Source organism: Sceloporus occidentalis, unplaced genomic scaffold (genome assembly GCF_023333645.1).
Source record: "Sceloporus occidentalis isolate IW3139 unplaced genomic scaffold, rSceOcc1.0.p SCAF_4, whole genome shotgun sequence".
NCBI lineage: Eukaryota > Metazoa > Chordata > Lepidosauria > Squamata > Phrynosomatidae > Sceloporus > Sceloporus occidentalis.
The window spans coordinates 110,801,890-110,815,795 of record NW_028316984.1 but is presented as its reverse complement, the minus strand read 5'-3'; positions in this window follow the sequence as shown (position 1 = coordinate 110,815,795).

The window sequence follows — 13,906 nt, the reverse complement described above, 5'->3', positions numbered from 1 at the left end:
ATACAGGTGTTCCAAAATTTAAAAAATTAAAAATCCAAACTGCCTTTGGTCGCATGCATTTCAGATAAGGGAAACTTAACCAGTAATAAGTATTTGCAAGCTGAAGGTGAGCAATATCCAGTCCTGCACCACCACCACCCACATACACAAGGCCTAACAGGAAAATGAAACAGGCTTAGTCTTTGTGGAAAAATATAAATTAGTTTGACTTTCGGATACTGAAGGATTTATAATATCTTGTGGTGAGAGGCTCAGTAATGTGTGGCCTTTAGACATGGTGAGAGAGAAAGAATTGTAGACCAAAAATGGAGGATGAACAAACTCCGACTAACAGAGATGAACTGATGCAGGAAGTGAGAATGTATAGCACGTAAAACCAGCAAACAGGAAATTACATGAATGCATGCTATGCCAAAACTCTTTAGACAGACATATGAACTAGCAACTACTGAGTGCTAAGGTTGCTACCTGTAAGAAAAGTGCCCCCCTTTTCATTGTAAACAGACACTGGAATACACATTATGATCTGAAGTTAAACAATACTTCCTAGAAGCTTGCAGTACAATGTTTCTCTCTATATGTTTTTTTCTTTAAGATAGGGTAGATGGACTTAGGGGGCTGCACAATTTAGTTGAGTGCCACAGGCAACATGTCGCCCACCCCTGTTGTAACAGGAAAAGTGGAGTGGTTTGGCAATGGCAACTCCAGGTGGAAAGTGTGGTGGCAAAATAGAGATACAAAATAGAGATTTAAGTTTAAGTGAAGTCCACTGGTCCTATTTTCTGATGCTGTTGATAAAAGAACACACATGCTGTTTTTAAATGGTAATATTCAAAGCAGCTGAAAAAAATAAGACTAGAACATAATATATACAATTTAAGTCTTCTGGTATGGAAAGCAAGGAATTTTTTATGTGGAAGATTAAAATAAACAGGATTTGGGGTTGTGGGGATGGGGTTGAGGGTTTATTTGAAAGGAAAGTACTCTGCTGACACATCTTCTTGTTGTTTTGTGCCTTCAGTCCGTTTCTGATTTATGGGGACCCTAAGGCAAACCTATCATGAGGGTTTCCTGGCAAGAGTTGTTCTCAGGGGGTTTGCCATTGTCTTCCTTTGAGGCTGAGAGAGTGTGGTTTACCTAAAATCATCCAGTGGATTTACATGGCAGGGCAGGCATTTGAACCTTGGTCTCCAACTACTTCACCATGCTGGCTCTCCAAGCACAGTCTTAATTGGACAAGTAATCTAAATGATCTCTCCTGAAGGTGGCATGATAAGGAATCTTAACATGCTTAAAATTGATGCAAGTGTGTTTAATCTGAAACATATCTTCTGGACAATCAGAAACCAAGTGATGCTCACAATATAGCAGAATTTTGTTACATTGTATGTAAAATACGCTCCCAATTGGTTGGTGAAAACTGATATGTGTATAACATGACCTTGAATTTGCATCTGAAATTGTTTTAACAATTATTAATAACTGTATTTTGCAATTATTATTTTATCAAGTTATTTTGTATACTGGTCAATGACCGAATAAATCTTACTACTACTACTATTACTTTCAGTCATAGGAAGAGTACAAATTCTGACAAAGTGGAGCATAAATAAGAAAAAATATAGGAATATTTAATGTGAAAGAGAACATGGAAACTTTCTCATTACAATCTGTAGTTTGACAATGAATTACATTTTTTTAGCTTTTAGCTTCTTTTTTAAACAAGTAGAGCTTGGACTGTGCAATATCGTCCAGTTAGTCTGACATCTATACCAGGAAAGATTCTGGAGCAGATAATTAAACAAAGAGTCTGTGAACATCTAGATGGCAATTCCATAATCACAAAAACTCAACATGGCTTTCAGAGAAACAAGTCATGCCAGACAAATCTAATCTCTTTCTTTGATAAAATTACCAGCTTGGTAGATGAAGGGAATGCTGTGGATATAGTATATCTTGATTTCAGTAAGGCCTTTGACAAGGTTTCCCATGACATTCTTGCAAACAAGCTTGTAAAATGTGGACTACACAAGGTAACTGTTACATGGATTTGTAACTGGTTGACCGGCCGAACCCAAAGGGTGCTCAACAATGTCTCCTTTTCATCCTGGAGAGAAGTGACCAGTGGGGTCCCACAGGGCTCTGTCCTGGGCCCAGTGCTATTCAACATCTTTATCAATGACCTGGATGACAGAATTGGGAGCATACTTAATAATAATAATAATAATAATAATAATAATAATAATAATAATAATTTTTATTTATATACCGCTTTTCCACTGATCAAAGCGGTTTAACAACATATAAAACTTACAATAAAAACCATCAATATATTAAAAACACAATAAACAATACATATCTCATGCCAGCTCAACAGTGCTGTCAGGAGGGGGGGGGAGAGCATTCAGGAGTCAGGGGTATGCCTGCTCGGAGAGGTGCGTTTTCAGCCCCTTCTTATCTCTTCATCAAATTTGCAGATGACACCAAATTAGGAGGAATAGCTAACACCCCAGAGGACAGGATCAAGATTCAAAATGGCCTGAATAGATTAGAAAGCTGGGCCAAAGCTAACAAAATGAAATTCAACACGGAGAAATGTAAGGTATTGCACTTAGGGTGGAAAAATAAAATGCACAGATATAGGATGGGTGACACCTGGCTGAATGAAACTACGTGTGAAAGGGATCTAGGAGTCCAAGTAGACCACAAGTTGAACATGAGTGAACAGTGTGATGCGGCAGCTAAAAAGGCCAATGCAATTTTAGGCTGCATCAATAAAAGTATAGTGTCTAGATCAAGAGAAGTAATAGTGCCACTGTATTCTGCTTTGGTCAGGCCCCACCTGGAATATTGTGTCCAGTTCTGGGCGCCACAATTCAGAAAGGACATTGAGAAACTGGATCGTGTCCAAAGGAGGGCGACAAAAATGGTGAAGGGTCTGGAAACCATGCCCTATGAGGAACGACTTAGGGAGCTGGGGATGTTTAGCCTGGAGAAAAGAAGGTTAAAAGGTGATATGATAGCCCTGTTTAAATATTTGAAAGGATGTCATGTTGAAGAGGGAGCAAGCTTGTTTTCTGCTGCTCCAGAGAACAGGACCCGGAACAATGGATGCAAGCTACAGGAAAAGAGATTCCACCTGAACATTAGGAGGAACTTCCTGACAGTAAGGGCTGTTCGACAGTGGAATGCACTCCCTCGGAGGGTGATAGAGTCTCCTTCCTTGGAGATCTTTAAACAGAGGCTGGATGGCCATCTGTCAGGGATGCTTTGATTTGGATTTCCTGCATGGCAGGGGGTTGGACTGGATGGCCCTAGTGGTCTCTTCCAACTCTACGATTCTATGAGTCTATGAAATAAATAAATAAATAAATAAATAAATAAATAAATAAATAAAGTTTATTTCTTTTCTCTTTGCAAGGACCTTGTAACATCTTTGAGATTGTGGGGCTGTACATACAGCAACTAAGAGGCGGCTGGACACTGCCCCTTTCCTAGCCAGATCGTGGCCACAGCAACCTCACACTGCAGCCCCAATCTGGCCTTTCAATAGAGCAAAAAGGAGTTACAAAATGTGTTGCTGTGGCTAAATGGCACTTTTTCGGCACTGCATCGTATGGACGCAGCCCTGGAGGGCGCCATGACACTGTGTGCAGTATGGAGCAACGCGCAGCATCAGAGCACCCTGGGGGGGGCGGAGTCGGCTGTGCAGCATGAGGATGCTATGCCCTGACTGTGTCCCCAAGCCAGCCTTAATGGCCACTGTGTACAGGACCTAACTGAGAAAAATACATTTGTAGCATCAGCCTTTGAAGATTCAGTCTACTCTGTTATATGCAGTATGATGATGATGTAGACTTGTCTAAAGCCAATGCTACATGCTTTTTTCTCTCAATAGTCTCAAAGGTGCTACAAGATCCTTTTGCATACTGATCCAAACTAGCACAGCTATGTCTTTGAATATTATTTTCACTTTGTTCCTTTTTTCTAGACCCCACTTGGGCATCTCTAGCTGAGGTTTTTGGAATGCAGCTTGCATTATCATTATTATTAATCTTACCTGCCTCTCCCCATGGATCAAGGCAGGGAACAGCAACAGATTGACAAATACACAACAATCTCCATGTCACCATGGGGACATACATGGAGAAATAGCCTTGGGAGCTACATTTGCCTTTAGGGCCACACTTGGCCCATCCCTCGTCTAAAGGATGATTGCGATTGTATGAGTGATTAAATATCATCTGCAAAGAGAGCACACAACATCTTTTAATCATCTTTAGCTGGTACACCAGCTATCCCTTTTCATGGAATAAGGCGATCTGGACAGAGCTTGGAGAATATCTCTCTCCCCTTCAGATTAATCTTGATTGCTTTGTAAGAAATTGGAATGAGAGCAGTCTTCAGAAAGTCTCCCTCTTATTTGCCCAGCTATGAGGATGATTTTATGCTAAATGAGTCCTGTAACAGAAAGACAGTTATGGTTGGGTAGAATGGTAGACAACTGTGTAGGTAGAATATGGTCATAGATTTCCTATCTATCAACTACTTGGTTGCTATTTTTAACATGCAGTTTACCTTGTTGTTGATGGATATATTCTGTCAGGGCTGGAATGGACCCCTGTTGAGCTGACCATAGCTGGTGTAGCTTTTTCCTCAGCAGGAAGATAGTAAAACAAATATAGAATGCTGTTGGTTTGTACATTTAGACTATGAAGCCTGTGCAGGGCTGCCACAGCACATGAACAGATTTTAGTTTAAAGACGCAAGGCCATCTGTGCAAATCTGCCAGTTCTTCCTGTTTGCCTGGGAGACCCCAGATCTTAAGGCTAATCTTCTTCCCTGCCACTTTGAGCAATGACCACCTGGCTTGCACAGTTCTGTGTTTCTTGCATCTGCCTATCTAATGAAGAGCCTTAACTATAACTGACTTGTCTCTTTCTAGCCATTCTAATGCCATTCAGGTCTAATGGCATTTTTTGTCTTCCAGCTGTATACAAAGGAAATATTAATTAAAACAGCAGTGGTTCTGTGGAAATGTATATATCAGGTTTGGACAGACACCAGACAAACAGTATCAAGTGGAAAGGAAACTGGTTCCGCAAGCGGGAGGGTGAAAGCTGTGTTCATTGTGGCTTGGTTAGCACCTGTCATCTGATGAATCCTCTTTCCTTCGCTGTCTTTTTCATGAAATTTTGTAGGTAGAAAAGCAAGTAAGCATGTATAAACAAGGTGAAAATTTATTTTAGTGCTACTTAAAAACAACCGCATTTTAAACAGTAGGTGTTCTGTCTGTATGATACAGGCAAAGAATAACAATGATGGTATGATTGTTCGGATCACTAAAGTGTCCCAGCATATTAGTAGTTTGTTAACTCTTTCTCAATTTTGACAAGATGTCCTGATGATGTGTTTTCATTCCAGCTAATTTTCAGTCTCCCCTAAATCTTCTGAATAATTAGAGAATACTTGAAGGGGGACATGCCTGCCTCCACCTATCTAGGGATCATCTGTGGTGAGTCAGAAACAGAGGTGTGACACGGAATAAGATAAAGAGAGCTGAGTTTGAATGCTGTTAACAACTTTTTGTGCTACTGGTTGCCTCTCTTTGGATCTCTGGGGTGAGCATGTGGATTGAGTTATTGTCTGAACTGTTTCCACCTATGCTTCAAGGCTGCATATTTGTGAATAAATGTACTGGTACTTATAGCACTTGTAGTACTACAGTACACCAAACATCTCCAGGAAACATGTTTGGAAGGCAGCAAGATGATAAAAGATTTGGAAACGAAGCCTTTTAAGGATTGGTTGAGGGAACTGGGCATGTTTCTCTTGGAGAAGAGACAGCTGAGTGGTGACTTGATAACCTTTTTAAAGTTTCTGAAAGACTGTCATGTAGAAGATAGTTGGTGTATCCACACTGGAAAATTAAAGTAATTTGACACCCTTTTAACTACCATGACTTTATCCTACAGAATCCTGGGATTTGCATTTTGGTGAAATATTCAGCTTGGTCTGTCAGAGGGCTCTAATGCCTCACCAAATTCCAAGATTATGTAGAATAGTCATGGCAGTTAAAGTGGTCTAAAACTGCTTTAATTGTCCAGTGCGGCCATATGTGGAGCGAGCTTGTTTTCTGATGCTCCTGAAGATAGGACCTAGACCTGTGTATTCACATTACAAGAAAGAGAGCTTTTATTGGCTAAAATGTATATACTTTTGTGACATTTTGGTCAAAGACCATAAATATAAATCTATCTATCTATCTACAAGAAAGATGTCAACTAAACATTAGGAGGAACAAGTGCATCTGAGGAAGTAAACTGAATTCTACGAAAGTTCATGCTGCTAATTTCTTTCTTTACATTAGTCTCAAAGATGTTACAAGATCTCTCTACATTAGGAGGAGCAGTTCAACAATGGAAAAGACTACCATGGGAAACATTGGGATTTCATTTAATTTCATTTCATTTAAACAAAGGCTGGATGGTTCTATAATCTTCTTGCAAAGGAAACAAAACCTGTCTAATTCCTACACCCCTGGAATATCAAACAGCCCAGATGACTTCTCACAGCACAAGTGAGTGTAAATTCTCTCAGCACAGGTTAATGTAATGGCACCGTTCCCCACTCTCCACCTCTTGTTCTGAATTAACGTGCCAGTGGAACACCAGCAAAAACAATTATTATAATAAACAAATCCATTTCTTATTTTATGTATCTGCCAAAGGCATTGCTTCATGCCTAGTTGTTCCCTAATGATAAAACTGGCCCACACTTTGGGTTTTCTTGACAGCTCTCTTCTGAACACAGGCTTGCAAAACTGAATTACCACCCTTGGATTCTTTCCAGGTCACACTTTGTACTCTCATAATTCATTCCTATAACACCTAGGTCTGCATTATTTGCGTGAACTCAGAAGATACTTTACAAAAGATAAAACCATTGTTAGATGGGCATCAGCAAAGACTGTGGCATGCCAATGCAAATATCCTATCTGACACACCTAACATGGAAAGGAGACTTTCCACCTGGAACTTATGCCAGACAGACTGAGATAAAAATAGTTTAATGCCTATAAATGTGTATTTATTTTAAAAAAATTGCTACAGTTTTGTTCCACTTTATTTTTCAGAATTACTATTTCTGTTTTCATATCTCAAAACCAACTTTATTCAATATCAGAAGGGACTGGGGCAAGACCAGCAATATCTGCATTGGATAAGGGCCACAGCACATGCATGCCTAAAGTGGCAAATCATGCCCTCCTGTGAGCAGCAAGAACCAGATTAATTGGAATACGTTATTTCTTCAGACAACAATTCCTAGAATCCTAAAGTCTAAGTGCAATAGGGTTATTAAAACCAAAGGTGTTTGAAGAGCCAGCCTTGTATTCTTGACTTTATGTGTGTACACTTACCGGTAAGTAAGTATGGGAAGATATTGTTGAACTGAAATAAAGCAAACCAGAAGTGAGTTTCCCAACTTGCAAATCGTGGCTGGGGATGAAGGCATGTTTCAGTTGCCAAGGCTGTTTCTCTATGCTCATGCATCTGTTATAACCATTATTGGGGGAGGGGGGGTGTCCCTTAAAGAATCTTGAGGGTGTGGGCAATCAGGTTACATCCAGCTTGAGGATTGATGTCTCTGAATCATTTCCAGGTGGCAAAGGGTTCCACACAAGTGGATTCTCACAACTGCCTTTCCATGTAGTCACGTAGCAGACAGGCTGGTGAATGGGTTTCCACCAGTTTCCAGGATGGCTGAACAATTACTGGATCTGTTCGGTTGCAACCAATACAGCTGTGGTCTTGTCCATTCCAACAGAATGAAAGTGGAGTTCATTTTTGTGAAATGTGAAATCCCATACTTTCTGTTGGGACAACAATTAGTATAAAATGTAAAGCTTTAAGCCTAGGTCTGTTCTGCTACTTCATACCTATCCTGTCATTGAAATAAAATTGTGGCAGGAAATGGATGTGTATATATGTGCTCTGTTTTGTGAGACATTTAGCCTTCTCTGACAAAGAGCTCAGGTGACACAATAAACTACAATTCCCAGGATTCCCTACCACTGAGCCAGGGCAGTTAAAGTGGTCTTAAACTAGATTGTTTCTGCAGTGTGTTTTGGACCTCAGATGGCTTATTTAGTACCTGCATGTGTTAAATGTAACTGAATTGAACTACAAAATTTAAATAACTAAGTGATAAAGTTGGGCTACAATACTGTTTTCTAAAACAGATTACGAGGAAAGGAACAATGCAAATAAAAGTATTATGTTTGTGGGAAAGGATTTGGCCCATGCTCAGCGTCATCCTTGTTATTTGTGGGGGTCTCACTTGTGGAGATCTGTGCCTTAAGTATTTATTCTAGGAATCTGTAACCTGCAGTTCCATCCACTCCCAATGAAACACAAAGTGATATACCTAAAAACTATGAAAACAACACTACAATTTCAATTTGCAATACAGAACAATATTGCAGACTGAAATATTTAAAACTATAGAAAACTTTGAGCACAGAGTGCACTTTAAAAATATACACATTTTAAAGGTGGATTTGTAGCTATGTATCAAACATGAAGACTCTACAGTGCAAACTTTGGCCTGTGCTCTGGAATGGTAGATCAGATGGGCAGCAGAAATGAGCCAGAATGGATGCCTTGCACATCCCTAGCACAATGGACCCTTGGTATCCACTGGGGCTTTGTTCCAGGGCCCACCATGATACCAAAATCCATGGATGTTCAAGTCCCATTACTAAAATGATCTCCTTGCTATAAAATGGCAAAATCAAGCTTTGCTTTTTGGAATTTATACTTTTTAGAATCTTTTCAAACTGGATGCTTGAATCCAGTGATAAAGAATCTATGGGTACACAGGGCAGTCTGTATTTATTCAGAAGTTACTATCAACAGATTACTTGGCTATAGGAATAAAGTCTTACAGATCAAGGGTACCCATCTCTCCAATATTTTCAAACATAATGTTAAGTGAAGTGGGTTCTCCCCCACAGTTGAAAGCAACCAAAGAAAGATAACTTAATCGTGTACATGTATGTATGAATGGAGCTTCCTAATAAATATTGCACCAAGTTAACAGTATAGTGTTTTTGATCACACAAAGACTGATCAGTGGCTGGGATAAGGAAGCACTAGTAGACAACACCTGTTTGGATTCAGACTGAATTCAGGCCTTGTTTCAGTATACCAGTTGGGGCTGGCAGTTGCTCTAGGGATTAAATTATTTAAAGCCTTCAGCTGGTCAGTGTAGGCAAGCAGTAGCTTATAAAACACTTAATCTATTTCTTTAATGCTCTTCGCAGGTTTGCTTTACTTAGACTGTAAAACTATATGCAACTGTCGCCTGCTACTGCTGATTTGCTTTGGCAGATACTTTCTCCCTCCCCCCTTCCCCAGTATATGTTCTTTAAGCAATTACCATCCTCTTGTCTCTCCTCACTTTAAAACATAAGGGAAGAAAGAGCTTATTGGAACCATTTGTATCTGACAATGTCTCTAACGGGGAGGAAAAGATGCCCAGTAAATTTATACCTTCTAGTAAGATGGACTGTGGTTATGGGAGACTTACATTTATTTTAATATCTTGACCGCATTGCACCAGCAATGCAAACTTTCCTACACAAGCAATTGAAACATGTTTAATTAAAAAGTGACTTCCTGCAAGATATATTTGTGTCTGGAGAGCCAGCAGGTGGTAACTGGTAAGTAATAGATATGGAGGGGAGACAGGAGCAATCTGGATAACTGCTCACCACAGGATTAATTGGGTAAATCCTCTTAAGTTTGATTAGCTGTTACTTAGATCTAGTTTCTTCCTGATTTTTTTCTCATTGCTTGTTCCTATAAATGTCTTTTTCCTGTCACAATCTATTAGTCTGGTTTACATTCACTGATACAGTGCATGTGTACATCAAACAGAAATACAGCAGGTTATGGTTCACTTTGTGTGGTATGTTTTTCCTGATTGCAGAGCAACTCCTATAGGAAGGGAAGTGTGAAACTTATGTGTTATTCATTATCTGTGGTGATTGCACAGGGGCATATTTGACTAAATATATATCTGATGAAAAACGTGGGCTGTTCATGGCTTTTTGGGATATGTATACTGGACAGAAAATAAGGACCAGTGTATAAGGACTGGTATTTAAAATGATGTGATGCCCCAGGAACACCCGCCACCTCTTCCTCTTCTTTCTTTCCACCCCTCTATACTTGCTGCGCTGCATCCTCCTTGTCCTCCTTTATCCTCTCTCCTCTCCTCCCCACCCCCCCCGGCCATCACGTCCTATTTCCCTCCTTTTCCTCCCCAGCCATGTATTCAGGTTAAAATTCAGGATTTCTGCCTAATAATGAGATTTCAGTAAATATCAACAGCAGAAAAGTAATAGATCAGCAAGCAAGTCACTGTTTATTTACACTAGTCAACATTTTAAATCCATGTATGAGATTTCAGCCTCTAGATGCAGACATGTAATATCTTCTACTGAAGGAAAACATTTTACTTAAAACCAAACATGATATCTTATGTCATATTAAACCAGATAGCTTGCTCAGAAAGATTGATAAAAAACATGTAATATAATTCTTATGTCAACCTCTATCATAATTTTGAGAGATCTTGTCTGAAAGTTCAAATTCATGGATAGTATCTTATGACATGCTTATTTTGTATCCTATTCTTCTACTTGTCCCTTTATTTAGAGCTGGCCTGCCCACAAAATTACTCACAGGAAAGGAGATTCTTCCATGTAGGTTTTTCCTGCAACCTGGATAATGTGTGGTGCAACTAGGACCAGGGAAGGGGGGGAGGACAAGGAGAGTGACAGAGGAAAAGTTTAAGGAGCTGAGGGTAATCTGGGTTCTTCAGTCTCCATTTCTATTGCTTTTGTTCCCATCTTGAAGAATCTGGATTAGAGTAACAATTCAACAGTGATATACTGTAACTGAGACTACAGGGGAGTAAACAAGAGAGACCTGAAAAGAAAAAGAAAAAGACTGCTTAAATCTCCCACAACCTAAAAATATAATGTCAAGTGCAGATGTTGAATTTGAGGCAACAATTCTCAGACCATGAATCAATGGCAATACAAAAACACCTACCACCTATGCATAGAGCTGAAACCACTGAACTGCCAGCACTTATCCATCAGGGTGAGGCCATGGACAGCAATCTGGAATGTGTTGGGATATGGGAATCAGGGTCAAAGAATAATCAGCATCAAAGAACAGTCCATCCTGATGACCAACAAGTCAAGATGAAAGAGTAAAGCGAGAAACCCAAGCCATGCTAGAGCAAGCACAAGGGACAGAGTTCAGGAGGACCTCTTGTTCAGACAAAGAAGAAAGCATTAAGACAAGAAATCTCAAACTCAGTTCCTCCTCCTGGAAGAAGGCAATGGCAAAGGTCAGAGCTGAAATGTGCTTACCACAGGAGGCAGAGGCTAGCTGGACACTCTTAGCCTTATTTAAATATGCTGTATATTTTAAGAAAGCAAGTACTTGGATATTCCACCATTTATTTAATTTAATATATATGCAGTCACTTAAAAAGTATTGTCTCTCATCCTTCTATTGTCTCTCTCATCAAGTTCAAAGGTGTAGTTTTCCAACAAGGAAGTACAGTGATCCCACCATATTTGCTGGGGTTAGGGGACTAGAGCACAAATGGCGCTCAACTGGACTCTTATCTGACAGAACTCGTCATAAGAAATTTCTTTATTCTTATAGAGAGGCAATAAAAGCAACGAGGAGATCCTTCTCGTCTGCTCGCATTGCATCTGCAAAGTCTCGTCTGGCAGAACTGTTTAGGGTGGTGAGGGAACTGACGGTGATGCCATCTACCCAGAACCCTCTATTTAACCCAAGAACAGCCTGCTGTGACGCATTTAATAACTACTTTGCAAGTAAAATCTTTCAGATAAGAGCACACCTGGACGCCAATGTTGGGGCAAAATTAACTGATGAGGTGTCCAGTCAATCCGTTTATGAGATTAGACTGGATCAATTTGAGCTTGTGAGTACTGATGACGTGGACAAGATCCTTGGAAAGGTGAGGAAGACGACATACCCTCTCGACCCCTGCCCATCATGGCTGGCCATCCAGGGGGGTGATGACTTGATGGCATTTCTTAGACGTGTCATCAATGCATCCCTTAGGGAAGGTTATGTACCATCTGCCTTAAAGGAAGTGGTTGTTGGACCGCTTCTGAAAAAACCTTCCCTGGACCCCCTGGACATGAAAAATTATAGGCTTGTTTCCCATCTGCCATTTTTTAGTAAGGTGATCGAGAGGGCTGTTGCTCTTCAGCTCCAGTGGTCTTGGATGAAGCTGATTTTCTAGATCCATTTCAAACTGGCTTCAGGACAGGATATGGGGTTGAGACTGCAATGGTTGCCTTAACTGATGACCTTCGTCTAAGCATCGACAGAGGAAGCGTCACCCTGCTGGTGCTATTAGACCTCTCAGAGGCATTTGACACAATAGACCATGACATCCTCTTGGAATGCCTGAGAGCACTAGGAATTGGAGGCACTGCCTTGCAGTGGTTCCGTTCCTTCCTCTCAGGTAGATTCCAGAGGGTGATGCTCGGGGACAGTTGCTCTTCAAAAACAGAGCTTCATTGTGGTGTCCTTCAGGACGCCATCCTGTCCCTGATGTTATTCAACATCTATATGAAGCCACTGGGAGAAATCATCCGTAGACATGGAGCGGGGTGTTATCAGTATGCTGATGACACCCTAATATACTTCTCCATGTCTCGGTCATCAGTAATGATGACAGATGGCATTTCTCCCCTCAATCAATGTCTTGCAGCAGTAATGGACTGGATGAGGGAAAACAAGCTCAAGCTGAATCCAGACAAAACAGAAGTACAGTGGATCCTTGTTATACGCTGGGGTTTGGTTCCAAGATCCCCCGTGTATAACAAAATCCGTGTATGCTCAAGTCCCATTAAGTATAATGACATACCAAAATGGTGTCCCTAATAAAAAATGGAACATCAAGGTAAATTTATACTTTTTTGGAACATTTTCAAACTGTGTATGCTTAAATCTGTGTATAAAAAATCCGTGTATAAGAAGGGCCGACTGTACTTACGGTAGGGGGCCCCAAACCAGGTATCAGGCCGCAACCTCCAGTCCTAGAGGGGTTCACGCTCCCCTCAAAGGACTATGTTCACAGCTTAAGGGTGCTTCTCGACGGGTCGCTTCAGATGAGAAATCAGGTGAATGCAACGGTCAAGAGTGCCTGTTATCAGCTCCGGCTGATACGTCAGCTGTGCCCTTTCCTGGAGCTGGGTGAGCTCAAAACGGTAGTACATGCACTGGTAACCTCAAGACTTGATTTTAGCAATGCGCTCTACATGGGGCTACCCTTGTGACTAGTCCAGAAACTTCAACTGGTAAAGAATATGGCAGCCAGATTGATTACAGGAACAACTAGGAGTGACCATATTACACTAATATTGAAATCACTCCACTGGCTGCCTATTCATTTCTGGGCACAGTACAAGGTGTTGGTCATTACCTATAAAGCCCTCCATGGCTCAGGCCCAACATACTTAAGGGATTGCCTCCTTCCGTATAATCCACCCCGTGCACTCAGATCCTCTGGGAGGAATTTGTTGCAGTCCACAAAGACCAGATTGACAGCGACCTCCCAGAGGACCTTTTCCATGACCGCTCCCACTTTATGGAATGGCCTGCTGGACGAGATCCGTCAAATTGCCAACCTTGAGAGCTTCAAGAAGGCTGTCAAGACAGATCTCTTCAGGCAGGCCTTCCCAGAATAGAACCCGGCCAAGTAATGCTCCCCGCATAGGCATATATAAGTGAAGACTTGACCTACCATTATTTTATTATCATACTGTTTTTAGATTTTA